Raw genomic sequence first — 16,166 nt, 5'->3', positions numbered from 1 at the left:
TCCATTAGTTTGGTGTATCTTTTAGGATAACGACAAAAGAGTTGGGGAGTAAATGCACACGATCCCTTGCTTTTGACGGGGGCAGGCAGGAGACAATCATGTACAAATTACAAGTCTTTGGTGTGCATATAAAGGGAGGGAATTGTGTAGAAGCTGCATCTCTGAATGAGACCAGGGATGCACTTCTTTATCAAGATTGGCTCCACTGAAGGGGCCTTTTTGTTCCTGTGATCATCTAGCTTTTTTGCTGGCTTTTGCTGTGATGCTTGGTCATACCCAGGAGCTCACCTGGCAGAAATGGGCATTTGGGGAAGATTCTTAAGCCCTACTAAGCATTCTTAAGCCCTACTAAGAGAAGACTGTCACTCCATGGCACAACCACTCTTAGGAGGTATGATCCTGTTTCTGCAGGTGCGGGGTCATGTGAAATAATGAGTAATTGAAGACTCCTAAGTGCTTAATGAACAGGGTAAGTTGGAATTGTTGGCCTGATCAGGAGGACTGAGTGGTATGGGCTGTGAGTGGCTCTCACACTGGGCAAGTTCAGACAGTAGGGCAGCAACTGAATCTGAACTAGAAATTCAGTATTTGCCCTAGGTTATATTGGAAGACAATCCAGTGCACTCCAATCATTAAGCAGATACCTTAAATTAATCAGTGGATAAGAGACTGCTTGCCAGGCTTTGTGGGTACGTGATTGTGTTCATGGACCCAGTTCTCAAGAGTTGCATTCCTTGAGGAAGATGTGTTCCTGTGAGTAACTTTGGTTCTAATAAAATGAGGTGTGATGAAGGTCTTTTGAGAGGATGGTGTCCTGGAATGAGTGGAATGGGTAGAACCAGGGCACATTTGAGGGGCTTGTACTAGCAGAGAACAGCTATATTTGAAGACTCAGCTTGAGGATTGGATGCCTTAGTCAAATGAAGGAATAAGATAAAGCCCTTAGCATCAAAGGCAAATATGAAAACACCCTCAAAAAGAATTTCTTTCTTTTTTTTTTTTTTTTTAAGACAGGGTTTCTCTGAGTAGCTTTGGTGCCTGTTCTTGGCACTTACTCTGTAGACCAGATTGACCTTGAACTCAGAGACCTACCTGCCTCTGCCTCCTGAGTGCTGGGATTAAAGGCATGTGCCACCACCACCCGCCCCCCCTCAAATTCTTAACTACTGCACGTAATTGTCAGATCACTTCCTGTCATATGCTCTCTTAAAAGGTTGGCTTGCTAGCTTGGCATATTGGTACACACCTTCTATCCCAGCACTGAGGAGGCAGAGGCAGTCAGATATCTGTAGCAGGCTTTCTTGGACTCCCAGCCCCCAAATCATGACACAGAGATTAATTATGAATGCTCAGCCTTATTTTAAAGTTATTTCTAGCTACCTTTTTAAATTTAAATTAACCCATTTCTATTAATCTATATGCTGCCCCAAGGCTCATTTACCTCATGTATATACTTAATGTCCATCCTGCTTTCCTGCTTGTCTGTCTGGCCCACCTGTCCCTCTTTTGCCTAGCTGGCCATTCAGCTTTTTATTAGGCCAGTCATGTGCCTTACGCTGCAAGTTGAAACAGCAACACATCTTTACATAGTTAAATAAATCTTCTATTTCACAACAGATGTCTGTGAGCTTAAGGCCAACCTGGTCTATGAAGAGTTCCAAAATAGCCAGGGCCACACAGAGAAACCCTGTCTTCAAAAACAAACAAACAAAACAAAACAGACAAGAAAGAATAAAAACAAAAAAGATTGGCTAACTTCATTGTGAAGTTGTAATTTTTTTAAACATCATGCTTTTGCAGTCGACTGTGAAGAGCTATCACAAGCAGTTATGTGTGTGTGTGTTTTGTAGCCATTTTTTATCCTATAACTATTTTATATATGCTTTTGTTTTTTTGGTTTTCAAGATAAGGTTTCACTATGTAGTCCTTGGCTGTCCTGGAACTCATTATGGAGACCAGGCTAACCTCGAGATCCACCTGCCTCTGAGTGCTTAAAGGAATTAAAGCTGTGTGGCACCACCACCCAGCTATTTTGTATACATGGCTATATTCAGTTTGAATGTGCTTACTTGTACAGTTGGGTTGCAATTTTCCATTTTCACTATTATAATTTCTCTGTGTTGCTCTGGCTATCCTGGAACCTACTTTGTATACCAGGTTGGCCTTCAACTCACGGAGATCTGCCTGCTGCTGTCTCCTAATTAAAGGTATGGGATTTTTTTCCATTTTCACTATTAGTTATGACACTGTTACAAACATCTTAGCACATAAAACTTTTGTATTTGGAGATATTAGGAGAAAATCCTAGACCTGGAGGGATTCACTTAAGGCCTGATTACATTTTCTTTCAGATCCCAATACAGACAGCTTTATAGCTTCAGTCTTCAGTTGGTTCCAGGTCCATTTTGCTATTTCTTCCAATTATGGAATCTTTTATTTATTTATTTGTTTGTTTGTTTGTTTATTATATATACAGTATTGTCAGTACTCTTCTTGCAGGCCAGAAGAGGGCATCAGATCTCATTACAGATGGTTGTGAGCCACCATGTGGTTGCTGGGAATTGAACTCAGGTCTTTGGAAGAGCAGGCGGTGCTCTTAACCACTGAGCCATCTCTCCAGCCCCTGGAATCTTTTTTTAAAATTTATTTTATGTATATTGGTCTATGCGAGGATGCCAGATCCACTGGAACTGGAGTTACAAACAGCTGTAAACTACCATGTGGGTCCTGGGAATTGAACCCAGGTCTTTGGAAGAGTGGCCAGGGCCCTTAACCTCTGAACCATCACTCCAGCCCCCACCTGTGGAATCTTTTCACTCATGTTCTCCCTCTCAAATGGTCTCTTTACATAGCTTCTACATCAAATTCAAGAGCCTTCTCTGTCTGCTGGGATGGCAGGCATGTGTTATTGCACCTGGCTTTCCTTCTCTTGAGTCAAATAGATAATTGGTCTCTCTGCTTATTGATTTTCATGAGCATTTTTTTGTTACTTGCTTGATGTTGCGCAACTTACTGAGTTTCTTGAGCTGTTTGCTCCTGACAGTCTGAGACTGGAAAATGTGCCAATTCGAGTTCAGCCGGAGCAGAAAGGTAAACGGTGAAGGGAGAAGACATCCAGTTGGGTGAAGTGAAGAAAAGATTGGATTTTACTGAGTGCATTATGGGTGCCTTGAGTGTCATTTGCTTTGATTTTGAAAGCTGACTTATGGTCACGTTAGTGGCACCCATATACCTTGTTCATAACTAACAACTCTAATTGTACTTAAGGCCTGCTCAGCAAGAGGGAAATCATGCTTGATACTGGAAACCTAGCCAACTCCCCGGGGCTAGTGAAGTCATGGGTCACTTTACTAAAACAGCATTATCCCTGGTTCCTAAATATGTATCCTATACCCACAGATAATGTGTAGTTTTCACCCTTCATCAAAAAACCTCTTTCACAGGTGGAGATTATTACAGAAAACTGCAACTAATCAAAATGCAGAGTTATAGTTCAGTCCCAACTGATAAATCTACAACACAACTCCTGCACTTAAGGCTTAGGGATCGTTGTGGAAGAGGGCAAGGATCACTAGGGAAACAAAGTTTGCTGTAAGATTGTGTCTCCTAGAAATGTCAGAGAAGCTACATCCATGAAGTCTAACCAACATGGCTGCCTAACTGTGGCTTGAACAAGGACAACAGGAATTCTCAGAGCTGGAGAAACAGTCTTCCTGAGGAAAGAGCATAGCACTTGGTTATCCCGTACCAAATAGCCTTGAAAACATACTATTAACATACAAACTGAGCAGGTTGTATTCATATATCTAGGAATTGCGTATGTAACAACAACAAAAAGAGGCCATGAATTTTGGGGGGGGTGGAAACATGAGAGGGTTGGGAAGGGAGAACTGGTGTAATTATCTAAAAAAAATTATAATTAAAATGATAGGTAAGAATAAAAGTGAAAAAGTAGGAGCAATGCTCAGAGAGACCGTTTCTATTTATTAGGTTTTTTGGGATAGGGTTTCTCTGTGTAACAGCCCTGTCTTGAAACTCGCTTTATAGACCAGGCTGGCCTCAAACTCAGATCCGCCTGCATCTGTTTCCCGTGTGCTGGAACTAAAGGAGTGCCACACCATGCCCGGCTAAAGGATAGGAGTATTACAGGGGGTAATAGGCAAGGGTGACTAGGTTTCTCCGTAGTAAATCAACAGGTTGAACAAGGATTGTACGGGAGAGCAGGAAGGAAAGTCCTTAACCGGCCCAGCACATAATTGCAGGTGATTCATAGAGGGTGGCTAAGTAATGGCGGTTGGTTTTTCAGTGACTGGGGAGTCATGCAGGAGCGTTCTTTCAGGGTGATCTCCAGAGATGAAGAAAATCGTTAGCCCAAAGCAGTAGCTAGAGATGAAGATGGTTTGCCTCTCCCCACCATCTCCCTCTCTAAATTTTTGTAAGGATTAGTCAATATTTTGAGGCTTAAGTGAAGCACTGAGCAAACTCAACTGCAAGACAAGGGCGCATTAACTCGATGGAGTGCAGCCTGTCGGCTTTCCAGGGCCTTTGAGTCACCTCTTAGGCCCTCACGCCTAGGTCCTGTTCCTGGGCGGTGGCGGTGGCGTTCGGCTTCCCTTAGTAGCTGCGGGCTCCGCCCACCACCGTACCCTTTCCCGTAGACCCTTCCGTAGGGCTCGGCACACTAACTGCGGAGCCTCTGCGCTGCACTGTCACGTTGGTCCCGCCCATAGGCGGAGCCTCTGAGTGGCGCGCTGGGCGCCTGCGCAGCCGCCTGTGACCGGCGGAGCACACGTCCTTCCGGGGGCGCGAGTGCCAGTTCGTGAGCGTGCGCGTTCTCGCCGCCACCGGTGCCGCTTCCGCCGTCCTCTGCTGCTGCTGCCGCTGTCGCCGCCCCGGATCCTCAGGCAGAGCAGTGGGACGGCCGGCTGTCCAGCAGCACCGCGGTAGGGAGAACGGAACCGCGGAACCGGTGGACAGGCGGGCGGGCGACAGGTGAGCTCACTGCCGGGTGGCCCTCAAATTAGGTGGGGCCGCGGGAGCGGGGTGTAGGAGACTGGAGCGGGGTGACGGCGCCGCAGAACGAGGTGAAGGCTGCTTTCAGCCGGAAATGGCGGCCGGCCTTCAGTCGCGCTGGGTCCCGGGCGCTGCTAGGCCCCACTCGGCCCCACTCGACCTTGCACACGGCGAGGCTGCGCGGGGACGAGGCTTTCCGGGCCAACCCGGGTCCACACGCGCGGCCGCCTCCGCGGCACCCGGGACGCGGAAACTGCTGTAGGGAGGCGGGCAATGGAGGCTCCGAGGCTTGTTCACAGCCCTGGGGCTCGGAAGATTGTCTTATAGTTGTCAATTCCAAAAGCATTTACCTGTAAAAACATATTTTATGTGCTTCACAACGGCATTTTAAGAGGCGCTTTTGTGTAATGCTGTTAAGGGAGAGTTATTAAAAACTCATCCGTTTAGTCTCCAACTTGCGTTATGTGACTGGATTAAAAACTTGTTTTTCCTTGTGCCTAGATGATTTCTCCGAACTCTCTTAAGTGCATCTTCGGAAAAAGAAAGCAAAGTAGCTTTGTTTTCCGATTGGACTTAAGGAAAATTGGGTCGCCGTTTGTTTGATTTGCAGCTGATCATACTTTTAGACAACATATCTGAATTGCTAGTGAGTTGTCTGTTTCAAAAAAAAGAAACAAAACAGAACACTACTTAATATCAGAAAGAATTATATTCACCTATTTATTGTCATGGTTACCTAAAGACAGAACTAACGGTTGTAGGATAATTTTTTTCATTTACTTGCTTTTTTTTTTTTTAAGAAACTGGTCTGTTTGGTGACATTAAAAGCCATGGTTTAAGTGCTTCTGGACAGTTTCTAACTTATTAGGACTGCGTTACCTGTATCAGTGTTTTCTTTATTTTTGGGAGTGGGGCCGGTGCTTCGAGACAGGGTTTCTGTGTAGAGTTGGCTGTCCTGGAACTCTAGACTAAGCTGGCCTTGAACTCTGCCTGCCTCTGACTCCTGAGTGCTGGTACTAAAGGCCTGTGCCACCACTGCCTGGCGTTCATCGGTGTTTTCATGCTTGGGTTGGCCTTGTTTATGGGGGCTCTGAATACAGACCCTTTTGGGAAGAGGTGGAACATCACTCCTTGGAGAGTGAGTTCCCCACTTCACACTCCTGCAGCCTCCTTGCTAATCTATGAAGAAATTTACGTGCTTAGTCCTTGATTCTTTCTTGAACATTCACTTTCTGTTCTGTAAGACATTCTTAGATTCTACTACTTAAAATTTCAGTTCTGCCACTTCCCATTTTCCCCTTCCCTTCCTTGCTTAATTTTCACGCAGCACTTGCCTCTTGCTTAATGTATTAATTAATAACGTATTTAACATTTTTTTCTAGGTAAGGTTTTGTTTTGTTTTTTAGAGTAGTCACATAGTATGCCCAGTAAGTATTTATTGAATGAATGCAAATGAACTCAGTAGCAACTGGGCTAGGCCTTCTCACCAGGAGGTCAGTCAGTCAGTCAGTACTGACACTTTAGAGGCGCTGGGTTCTGGGAAGATGTACAGGGAAATTTGTATTCTCAGGGACAGACCCACCAGCTTTCCTCTGTCCGTTGAAAACAGTACAGTCAGTTAATAGGATATTAGAAAGGTGCTTAGGACTTTCCTGTAAATTTCTTGCAAGTTTTGATCAGTGATTATTTGAAAGTTAAAAGCTTTTTAAAAGTCAAATATGCCACTGGTTAAAAAGTAAAAAAGCTCTTAGAAAATTTGTCTTTGGTTATTTGTTGGAACTTGAGGTTACAGAGAGATGAAGGGTGAAGTCATCCGATTCTTATTTCTTTTGAAGAAGTGTTTTGTTTTTGTGAACTGGATCTTACTACATAGCTGTAGCTAGCCTGCAGCTTGTGATCCTCCTGCTTCAGCCTGGCAGAGGACTTGAATCATAGGCATTTACTGTCATACCCGTGCAAAAGAGTGAGCAGCTACTGATGCCCTCAGTTGGAAGCCCATTATTTGGGGTGCTATGACAACCCAGGAGACTTCTTTGTGACTGACAGACCCTGGAATCCTAAGGTTTTTGCTTCCTGTCCATCTAAGCTTAGAAGAATATTTAGATTTTTCTGTATTTTTGAACAGTTCTGTTAGTGTGTGGTTCAGTGTTGGATACAGGTTGCACAGTTCTAGCCACTTTTATCCAAGAGCGCATAGGAGAGCATGATGCTTCTGGACATAGTTGTAGACCCACCCTGACAACCTGCTATGCTCAAGATCTAACTGAATAAATCAGACTTGAAACGTCAACGGAATTCAAGGTTTCTAAGCCAGATTCTTCCGTTCGTTGACTATAGCCTAAAGTATCCCATAATCTGCCGGTTATGTGTCTTTAGGGTCCAGGTGCATGATGCTCATGGGTGTTTGTTGAATAAATAGCTAAAATGCAGCAAAGCTGGGGCCTTTTTTTTTTTTTCTTTTTTCGAGACAGGGTTTCACCATAGCTTTGGAGCCTGTCTTAGAACCAGCTCTTGTAGACCAGACTGGTCTCAAGCTTACAGAGATCTGCTTGCCTCTGCCTCCCGAGTGCTGGGATTAAAGGCGTGCACAACCTCTGCCTGGCTGAAGCTGGGCTTATTTTAAAAGTTTGCTTCTGAAAACAGAAAGTGAGGTAAACATGTAATACTGTGGGCAAACTGTATCCGCAAATGAAAGCAGTTTTTCTCTTGTAAATAAACAGACTCCTGAAATTTTAGGGAACTGGCTAGGGAGCTGTTTGTATGGGAATGGAGCACAAGTGAGGAGCCTGGTGTTCCTGGGTGACTCCTGGAAGTTATTAAACATTTAAAAAATGTAGTCTTCGGGGCTGAGAATGTAGATCAGAGGAGAGTGGTTGTCAAGTATGTGCCAGGCCCTAGATTTGAACTCTACACCTCAAAGAAAAAGTAAAAAGTTGCATTCTTAAAAATGAGGCTTATTATTCTTGTACTGTATACAATCTGAGTGATGCATTCAAGGCCAGTGGCCTTTTGTCAGTCAAGCTTCCTACTCTTGCTATCCTTCCTCCCTCTTCTCTGAATCAGCAGAATGTGCTGGATTACCCTTCCTGAAAGAGGACAAGGCTAGAGTTCACAACACCAGGGTTGCTTCTGTCTCTGAGGCTCTGTACTCTATAAAAAGAGGGAGATGATTCCCACCTCACCTGCCTTTTGAAGCAAAGGAAGGATAAGTAGGATATTTTTCTGATGACTTCCTAAATAGAAGTGACAAAGATTCTAAAAATGGTAATAGCCTTATTTTGTGAAAATATCTACCCCTAAAACATCCTTAATTGGGCTACTGTGCCAGGCCTACCTCCAATGAAGGCAACCCTGACGAGGATTAGCACTTAGTCTGTTAACTGGCAACTAAACAGGAAGATTTAAGGATTAGATTACTCAACAACCTTCGGTGTGGATTTTGCCTTCTGACACTTTGCATTAACTTTGAGTGTATTTATTAATGAAAAGTGTGTGTTCTTCATTCATGACATTTAATAGGTTTTTTTTTTTTGGTAGTTTGGTGTGTGTGTTGTGTGGGTATGTGGTTTTGGTGTGTGCACACAGAGGTAAGACTAGAATATTGGGTGTCTTCCTCTGGGTATTACTTATTGCCTTGAGTCAGGGCCTCTCAGTGACCCAGAAGCTCCTTAAGTTGTCTGGCTAGTGAATTTATAGGATCTTCTTGATTCTGCTCCCAGTGCTGGGGTTACAGGTACAGAAAACTATGCCAAGGTTTTAAAGTGAGTCCTGGGATTCAAATATGACTTCATCTTTGCAGAGCAAATGCTCTTACCCACTGAGCCATCCCAGTCCTCAGAATAAGTTTTTACAAAATAATGGCTTCAAAATTTTGAGTTTCTCAAACATTGATATTTTATATCAAAATTATTGATTATAGAAATGAAATGATCTCATTCTTTAAAGAAGTAGAACGAGGCCAGTTTTGGGAGAAAATTGAAAGTTTCATGACCAGTTTTCTCTCTACTAATCTGTATGCAGTTTTATTTCATTCCATAATTACACTACATTTTACTTTTTTTGTTTTTTGAGACAAAGTTTCTCTGTAGCTTTGGAACCTGTCCTGGAAGTCCCTCTGTAGATCAGACTGGCCTCAAACTCACAGAGGTTTCCCTGTCTCTGCCTCCCGAGTGCTGGGATTAAAGGCATGTGCTACCACTGTCCTACTACCCTACATTTTTCCCAAGTAACATTTAGTTATTGGCAGAGAACTTAGTTGTTTATTTCTAGACATTTTTTAAATTGGGGGGTGGGTTTGAGACAGGGTTTCTCTGTGTAGGCTTGGCTGTCCTGGAACTCACTCACTATAGAGGCTGGCCTCAAACTCAGAGATCCTCCTGCTTCTGCCTCCCCGTGTGTTGGAATTACAGACATGTGCCTCCTTCATCCCCCTCCACCAACTATTTTTTTTAAAATAATTTATTTAATTTTAAGCACATTGGTGTGACGGCGTTAGATTCCTGATCCAAACTGAGTTACAGACAGTTGTGAGCTGCCATGTGGGTGCTGGGAGTGTTTGAACCTGGGTCCTCTGGAAAGGCAGCCAGTGCTCTTAACTGTTGAGCCATCTCTCCAGCCCCTCCACCAACTATTTTTAGACAGTTTAAACCCAACTAATATTCTTAGGTTTTTGTGATGTATTATGTTCCTTGATTCTGTGTAAGTGAATGTTACTCATTATCCTGAATTGTTGGTGCTGTTATTGTCAGCTTAATTGCTAAACATTGAGACTGTGCATGCGCACGCGCGCGCACACACACACACGTTTTACAGTATAAAGTGTACTGAATTTTATTTTTATGTGTTCTAAAGAATGCTTGCCTATTAGCTATAAGGTTACAGTCCTGGTGAGTCAGAGGATGGGAATGAGGATTTGCTGGGTGATGGTATCAGGTGTGCCCGGTCAGGTTAACTCAGGAAAGAAGTGTGGCCATCTTAGAAATCTTCCTTAGATGGTTGATCTTTTCATCAAGTTGAATGCGTTCAGTGAAGAACAGAATCAGATACCTTATGGTATTGTTGATAGAGTCACCCTTAACAGGTGGTAGTCAAGTGCCCAGAAGATGTAAGACAGCAGATCCCTCATCTGACCTCTGCTGAGTGAAGGTGTGGAGGTGCGGGCAGAAGTGGCCTGAGTTTTCTTAAGGAGAATGTGCTGTTACCTCCCCTTATTTTCTCTTTTTATAGAAAGGAATTAGCAGGACTGTTGAGTTTCTTTGCTAAATAGAAGTGCATTTGTTAAATAGAAGTGTTAAATCTCAACTGCTGGAAGCAGGTGTTTTCTTCTAGTAAAATCTGTCAGTATGGCACAAAACATAACGTATTTGCTAGTTGTCCTAGCTACCTTTAGTCTCTGCAGTAAAGAAGTGGAAGCAAATATTTATCATTGTTTTGCTGTGCCTGAGAACTTTTGGTTTGCACAGGTTTCCTTCAGCTTCAACTTTAGATCCCCATTCCATGCTGGAAAACCTAGACTCAGCCTTTGTATTACGGGGAGGGGTGGTTAAACAGGATCTATATAGCTTAGAACTTTTGATCATCATGCCTCAGCCTCCTGAGTATTAGGATTATAGGTATGAGTTCCCAAGCCCAGCAATGGAGGAATCTCTTTTCAAAAGCATATACCTGAGCTTCTTGCTGTACTATTTAATCTACAATGTAATTCAGTTTAAAAAAAAAAACTTAAATAAAATGGTGAACTCATCACAGATTTGTGTCGCTTCATTCAAAGAGTAGACTCAGCCATGACTCCACTTGCTTTTGCTTTTGGAGAGTCATGGACACAGTGATCTTGGTAAGGTACCTTTACTTGTCTAATTGCTGGGACAGGAGAGAGTGGGGACTTGGAGCAATGTTCACTTGGGACATTTGCTTGAGATCCCACTCCTAACACTAAACTATTAAACAAAACCATAGACAAGCTAGTTTGAATAGACTTTGAGCAAAGAAATGATTCATGAATTGGGCAGCACTCTGAACCAGTAAAAATGCAGAGAACTCTACCCAGCAACTAGGCAGGTGGTATTCATATACAGGAGAGAAATTGTGGAACAAAGAAACAGTTTAATTGGTTATAACTCAATTTCAGCATTATCTTTTTGGGGTATTGGGTGTTTTAATACTTACCCCTTTGAAATTTGGTGTGTCTTTTCAGTTTGTCATGTTTCAGTTGTTGTATCTGATTTTAGGTTACTTACATGCTAGATTTGATGTGATCGCTTGGTTTCCAGCAATAGTTGCAGGTAGGCAGTCACTCTAAATGCATTTTCATTTGCTACTTTAAGATCATCCTCAAGTGGAATATACTGGCCAGTTATGTATCCAACATGAATTTCTCCTAAGAGTAGCCTCAGGCTAGGGTATAAGGGCAGAATGCTGATGCCATTTTTTTATTTGCGAAGGTTGAGGGGATGAAACAGTCTTTCTCTGTAGCTTTGGAGCCTGTTCTGGAACTAACTCATGTAGATCAGGCTGGCCTTGACTCACAGAGATCCACCTTCCTCTGCCCTGATTGCTGGGATTAAAGACATGTGCCACCACAGCCTGGCTCTGATGCTACTTTTTATCAGTTATGTCTCAGAATGTATTACATTAAAATACTTTGGCACGTGCCTTTAATCCCATCACTCGGGAAGCAGAGGCAAGTTTGAGACCAGCCTGGTCTACATAGCGAGTTCCAGGACAGGCTCTAAAGATAAACAGAAATGTCTTATCTCAGAAAGTAAGAAAGACAAACAAAATACTTTGTGTCATCTATAGTATTTTATGAATTCCAAGGTAGGTATTGTATGTCTTAAGCTTCAGCATGTTTTGGGATCTGCCCTATTGATACATAAGTCCATTATGCAGTGAGAACTAGACCATGATCAGGGTGAATGGATCATTCAGTTGACAATATCTTAGAATGAACGAGCATTTGCAGTGCTCTGAAAATATGTCAAAAATGTTTAAATAGATGTTGTAGTCTATACTGTTCTAATAGAATTTTTGGTTTGCTGTGTTTTCGACACAGTTTTGCTATGTAGCCTAGATTGACCTTGAATTTGGAATTTACAACTTTAGCATCCCTTCAGGACAGATTACCGTATATACTGCCATGTTTACCATCAGGAGTGTTTTTATAAGGCTATATGTTATTTGTAGTTACAGATTTGGATGTTACATATCTTAGTTTTGTTTTCTGTTGCTGTGCTAAAACACCCTAGCAGAAGCAATTTAAGAGAGAAGGGGTTTATTTGGCACAAAATTTGAGGTTACAGTCCATTTTTTTTTTTAATCATGGTGGTAGGAACGTGAAGCAGCTAGTCGCATTATATGCACAGTCAAGAGTAGAACGCATGAATTAATGCATGCTGGTATTCAGTTCATTTTTTCTTTTACGCAGCCCAGATCCCATGCCTTCAGGAATGATTCTTGTTTTCCTGTAGTCAGGTAGGTTCTTAATTTTGTGACCAATCACAATGCCATGTCACTTGAAAGATGCTGATCTTACTGTGTTCTAAGTTATTGGCTTCCTCATACTCTCATTGCCAGCTGATATTCAAGTGTTACAACGTGGATTTTAGTTTAAAAGTTCCTCCAGAAACATCATTGTGTTTCAGTTTTACTGATTGATTGATTGATTATTGTTGTTGTTTGTTTCCAGACAGGGTTTATCTATATAGCCCTGGCTGTCCTGTATCTCACTCTGTAGACTAGGCTGGCCTTGAACTCATAGAGATCCACTTGCCTCTGCCTCCTGAGTGCTGGGTTAAAGGCATGCACCATTACCACCCAGCTAGTGATTTTATTTTTAGCAAAGCTATTCTTCTATAATATGAGCCAAATGTTATAACACAAATAATAAAAACCCAGAGACAGATATTGGGGTTCAAGCCAAAAGATCAGAGAAGCAAAGCAGCCAACCACTAGAGAGCTCTTACCTTTACGAAATCTTCAGAGTGAAAACGAGAGTGATTTCCTGTCTCATCCTGCCATGTATTCTTCGCTAGTGCTAATATTAAAGGTGTGCACCACCACTGCCCAGCCTCTATGACTAACTAGTGTGACTGCTGGGATTAAAGGTGTGTGCCACCACTGCCTAGTCTGTATGACTGACTAGTGTGGCTAGCTTTGCGCTGACCTTCAGACAAGCTTTATTTATTAAAATACAACTGAGATATCACTACATTTCCCCTTTGTTGTCTAAAATAAAAAAGAAGGCTATAACTAATATAAGAAAAACTATATAATAAGTATAGTAACTCTGTATAAAACATACAGGCAATAAATATATCAACGTCTAGTCCATATGCATTTGACAAATTCATTGAAAATACTCTATTATCTGTCCTATCTTGGTGAGTCCAAAGTCTTGTACCTAATTTACTTTCTATCCTAACTTGCTTTCTGCATCTGGTAAACAAGAAAAACTATAACTGTCTAGTCTTCAACTCCCTCAGAGACCCAACAAGGAAATTATGTTAACTGAGTAAGCAGGATGTTCGAGCAAGCAACTTCCAAAAATTGTGAGAAGTGACAGAAAGAGCTGAATGCCTGGACAGTCACCCAAGGTTCCTCTGCTATGTTGGCCATCCATCTTTGGCCTACAGGCCTAGAATATCTGTCAGACTTTTCTATGAAGCAGGGTTTTTGAAGGACTGTCCTGCCGTGTCTGGGCAAGGTTTAGGAATCACTCTGTTTTGTGTCCTGCTTTTCCAATTAGGACAGCAACAGCAGACTGGTAGCAGTTGAGGCAAAGGCATTTTCTTGCCCAGTAGCTTACTTTTGCCACAAAGTAAACTCAATATGGAGTTTCTTTGATGTCCATCATCTTCCCTGAAGTAGTTTGGTTCTGCCAGGAGCAGACATGTCTCATTGTCATAAAAAAAAAAAAAGAGCTGATGTTTTTAGAACATTTTAAATGCTATATTTTTTAGATCTCTGAAGTGAAAATGACCTGTCTATTTAAAATATATGTTTTTTGACCTTGAAAACATACTTAATGTGGCTACAAGTTCATTATAATAGGTGATTGGCTACTAACCTGCATTTCCTTATTATCCTAAACAGCTGGTAATACTAATTTACAAGGACTAGAAAGTTGCATTACATTGTTAAATGAGTTGTATAGGTACAGTGATTTGAACAAGAATAGAAATGTATGTATAGTGTGTTCTAACAAAATTAATCTAAAATTTGTATACAATATACAAAAGTCCAATCAAGTGTGCAACATTTAAAACTAAAAGTCGCTTTTTAAAAGTAGATTCAATAATCTTTTATTTATTTATTTATTATGTATACAATATTCTGTAGGCCAGAAGAAGGCACCTCATTACAGATGGTTGTGAGCCACCATGTGGTTGCTGAGAATTGAACTCAGGACCTTTGGAAGAGCAGGCAATGCTCTTAACCACTGAGCCATCTCTCCAGCCCCCTCAATAATCTTTTTATTTTATCATCTATATCCTCCCTTTTTTCTTTTTGGAGTAGATTCAGTAATCTACCCTTTTATTCTATCATATCTATATCCACCTTTTTTCTTTTGAAAACAAGAACCTTGAATCTAGTTTTCTTTGTTTAGCTTTTTTCCTGACCGTTACTAATAACAACTTGTAACCAATTCCCCTACATAATGACAAATATCCATAACCCATTGAATGACCAAAAACTGCCCTCCACCTCTTGGGAATGTGGGCGTCATATTCTTACATTTACTGCCTGCTGTCTGGGGGTGATGACATCTTTAGGGCATCTTGAAAAGAAAAATTTAGGTTAATTGTCCAGTCCTGGGAGAGGTAGCTGTATCATTTGTTGTCAAGTCTCTACATAATGGGAAAGTGCAGGGCTTGTCTCAAGTCCTGGCTAGAGTAGTCTGTTAGGCTGGATCATCTCAACTAGCCACCTCAAAATTGTTCTGAGCAGTTTGTAGTCCAAAGCTGGTCTTTAGGGGTGGTGTTTTTCAACTTGGTGGGATTATCATAGTCCTGGAGGAATTGTCATTGTGGGGCCCCATCCTCTTCTTGAAGACTTCAGAGGTTGCTGTTAGGTGTGCTCGTGGTTCACTATAGAAAACTGATAGCGACTCAAACCTGAAATCATGTACAGGGATCAAGATGAAACCTTTTCCTAAAATTAGTTATTACTCTATATATTAATATCATGACAGAAATTTTAATACACACACACACACACACATATATATAATAAACACTTTTAAAGAACTTTTTATGATTTATTTTACTTTATTTTACGTGCAGTTTTGTGAAGTGTAACATGAGGGGGCCGGCTTGTTGGGGTATCTGTTCCCGCCCAGTACCCCACAGCCGGCAAGTCCCAGAGAAAATCAATCACACAGAGATCTCTATAAGTTATAAAGCTGATTGGCCCATTAGGTCAGGCTTCTTATTAGTTCTTATGACACATATTACCCCATTATCCTTATCTACGTTAGCCATATGGCTTGGTACCTTTTTCAGCTGGGCAAGTTACATGCTGCCTCTTCGGTGGTCTGCGCAGGAGAGGCGGAGGGAGCTTCTTCTTCCAGAATACTCCCAGTCTCTTTGCTCCACCCCTACTTCCTGTCTGGCTTTCCCGCCTATACTGCCTGCCTGGCCAATCAGCGTTTTATTAAAATATGATTGACAGAATACAGACAATTCTCCCACACCAGTGAAGGTGTCAGAGCTCCTGGAACTGGATTTACAGGCAGTTGTGAACTGCCATGTGGGTACTGGGAATTGAACCTGGGTCCTCTGGAAGAGTACTCAGTGCTCTTAACCGCCAAACCATCTCTCCAGCCCAAACTTTTTTACCTTAAGAAAAGCAGATAAAGAGTCAGTATAAAACCAAAGGATTATGAGTGGCCATAAAATAGTTTTTAAATTATTATCTTCTGTCCCATACCAGGTGACTTTTCTGACATGACACAGAGATTTTGGATTTCACTTTAATTTAATAAGCATGTTTGGGTTTAGAGAAGGAGAGAGCCACATTCCAACTCCAAAGCCATCTTTAGTCTTTTAATTGGACTGGGACTACAAAAAAACCATTTGCATTACATGTCTGTAGAAAACAACAGAAATAAACATTTGGAAAGATATGTGAAATTTTACTCTGTTGGAAATGTGATG

At 41.8% G+C, this 16,166-nt stretch overlaps 1 protein-coding gene across 2 annotated transcripts in view; it reads left to right on the top strand.

The window, feature by feature from the left end:
* Positions 1-4,819: 4,819 nt before the first annotated feature.
* Positions 4,820-16,166, top strand: part of Dnajc5 (DnaJ heat shock protein family (Hsp40) member C5) — a 29,317-nt gene continuing 17,970 nt past the window's right edge. Inside the window, exon 1 of one of the 2 annotated variants that reach the window (XR_007233450.3) lies at positions 4,820-4,992. The gene's annotated coding sequence lies outside the window, so the exon portion shown is untranslated. The remainder of the gene's footprint in view (positions 4,993-16,166) is intronic. The other variant, XM_048441415.3, reaches the window with a different exon arrangement.

The sequence above is a fragment of the Myodes glareolus genome, chromosome 10, assembly GCF_982192425.1.
Source record: "Myodes glareolus chromosome 10, mMyoGla1.1, whole genome shotgun sequence".
Lineage (NCBI taxonomy): Eukaryota > Metazoa > Chordata > Mammalia > Rodentia > Cricetidae > Myodes > Myodes glareolus.
This window is presented reverse-complemented; position numbering and strand designations above follow the sequence as displayed.